The sequence below is a fragment of the Limulus polyphemus genome, unplaced genomic scaffold, assembly GCF_000517525.1.
Source record: "Limulus polyphemus unplaced genomic scaffold, Limulus_polyphemus-2.1.2 Scaffold505, whole genome shotgun sequence".
NCBI lineage: Eukaryota > Metazoa > Arthropoda > Merostomata > Xiphosura > Limulidae > Limulus > Limulus polyphemus.
Genome location: NW_013666115.1, coordinates 514,550 through 517,142, shown reverse-complemented (window position 1 = coordinate 517,142; position 2,593 = coordinate 514,550). Strand labels below are relative to the sequence as shown.

At 29.6% G+C, this 2,593-nt stretch overlaps 1 long non-coding RNA gene across 3 annotated transcripts in view; it reads right to left on the bottom strand.

The window, feature by feature from the left end:
- Positions 1–2,058, bottom strand: part of LOC111085606 — a 26,653-nt gene extending 24,595 nt beyond the window's left edge. The window contains exon 1 of one of the 3 annotated variants that reach the window (XR_002610411.1): positions 1,981–2,058. This is a non-coding gene — a long non-coding RNA (uncharacterized LOC111085606). The other 2 variants (XR_002610410.1, XR_002610412.1) reach the window with 2 other exon arrangements.
- Positions 2,059–2,593: the final 535 nt, after the last annotated feature.

The window sequence follows — 2,593 nt, the reverse complement described above, 5'->3', positions numbered from 1 at the left end:
ATATATATATATATATATATATATATATATATATCACAACAGGTTTGACAAAGCTGTATCACGTTTATAACTTCCAAACTGTAATAAAATTAAAATATATACATTACACCTACATATTACAGTGACGTCTGGTGTGAAAATGTCTACTGGGTACATAGTAAACAAATTAAACACATTATTTAACTGTTGATTTAATAAATTATTAAATTAATATACAAGACAATATTGTATGTTTATTTCCTGTTTTGTCATTTTGTAAAATAACCAAAATGAAATTAATCTAAAAGGTACATTAAAAAAATTCATAGATAATAATTAGTTGTCACTTGTTGAATTCAAGACTCTTATCTGGTCTTTCCATTACAGCTAAGCATTTAGCTTAAGAACAATCACAGATAAATACTTTTCTATAACATTAAGATAATATTCTTCTCACACAAGGCTTTCAAAGCTTAAATAAGTCTATTACCATAACATAAGGGTATAATTAATAAATTACTAAAGTTTGTTGAATACATTAATTTTCTTAGGTATTTCTGGCTGCATTGCTATTAGGATGTTGACGTACTACAGAATAATTTAGATCAACTGGTTGGTTGGACCAGTATTTAGCAAATGACCTTCAACTGTGATGAGTGCAAGATAATCCATTTTGATTATTATAATTTGTAACTCACATTGCATATAGATAAGAACCCACTCAAAAGTGTGACTGAAGAAAAGGATCTTGGTTGTGATGGGTAAGGCATTTAAGCAACCTAGACAGTGATCTGTTGCTGGTAGCATTGCTAAAAGAATTTTAGGATGCATCTGTAGCCATACTGAGTATAATAATCGATATATCTAATTAAATTTTCATACAAATCATTGGTCAGTCCTCACTTGAAATAATGTGTACAATTTAGGTCTCCTTTTCTATAAAAGGGCACTGAAGTATTAGAAAGGATTCATTGAAGGGGTACTACAATGATTCTAAGGATGGAAGTATTATCTTATTGTGATAAATTAAGATCTCTAACTCATTATATTCTCTTGATAAAAAAAGGGGCAAGAGGTGATCTTATTGAAGTTTACAAGATTATCCAGTAGTTCAATAAGACAAAAACCTATGGTTTCTTAGCTCTATATACTAAATAGAGAAAGAGAGAGGTCATAACTTAAATTTTGTAAAAGACAGTTTTTTGTATCAGTGTACCTGTTTTATGGAACAAGTTGCTGTCAGCAGTAGTAGAGGCCAGCACTTTACAAGAGTTAAAAACGAGAATCAGTAATGCAGGGGGCAGCCTTTAAGTTTAAGTACCAAGTGGGTTCTTATAAGTTGTAACTTGTGGTAAATATGTTATGTAAACATTCATAACCATATCCTCAGGTTAAGACTTTAGGTTTAGCCTCCTGCTCAGCTCTAACTAGTTCAAGTCAAAAACGTTTTGCATCATTATAAAAATGAAAACAAAAAAATCTATTAGTATACCATTGCTTCAAGTTTCAACTTGTTCACGACAACAACTATAACACACTAAACAATAAGTAAACTATAATAATTGCAAACATTTGCGCAATTTATTTTGTCGGAGGATAATAATGACATAGGCCTAATCATAAAAGTATTAATTTAATATTATATTTATAATAATAATAGGGTTAACCTATATAACGTAAACATAGACAAATTAAAGTTAAATTTTAAAACAAACATGACAGGCTACTGTACCTACTCTTTACTCTTAGTTTAACGCGAAGTTACCAACGTTAATATTACTAGTATTACTGAGTATTAGTGTTACATTAAATTAATTTACTTGAACTTTGAAGTTGAAAGTTATTTAATTTATTTAGTGTTTAGAAATAGAGGTATAGAAAAAACCAGAAACAAATATCTTAAATTTAAAGCTATTTCCTTTAATGCTCAGAACATTAAGCCACTGACATTGTTTTATATGCTTTTATTATAAAACTAGAAACTAAAATCTCAACATATACCACAAATGTTTAACATCAAATGAATTACAAATATAAACGATGAGCGAAATTCAACTTAGCGCATACCGAAACTTCTACGCAGCGCCATCTCTAGGCCGATATTTTAGAAGTAATGCTTGAGTCAAAATACGAAAAGGTTTAATTAAATAGATTTCATCCAACTGTTTTGGAAATATTTATTTAAGTCCTATAAACTATTTTATGCATTTCTAGAATAAATTGTTTCTATTCGTGATTTTTTTCTGATGAGAAAAAATAATTAATTTCTAAGATGACCAATTCTTTAATATTTATCTGTATTGAATGGCATGTTATTTTATAAAAGCTTCCTCCCCAATGATTCAGAGGCAAGTCCGCTGGCTTATATCGTTAAAAATCGGGTTTCAGTACCCATGGTAGGCAGAGCACAAGTAGCCCATTGTGTAGCTTTGAACTAAACAACAACCAAACTTAATAAAAGCCTGGTAAACTTTTAAAGGTTAAAACTAACTGGCGTGAGAATATTTATCTCTTGAAACCTTCAAGAAGCTTAGGAACAAGGTAGCGGAGCCTTAAAATGCTATTTTTCGAAGGTCTCTTGATATTGTGGATTTTTTTAATTTTTGTAAGATCT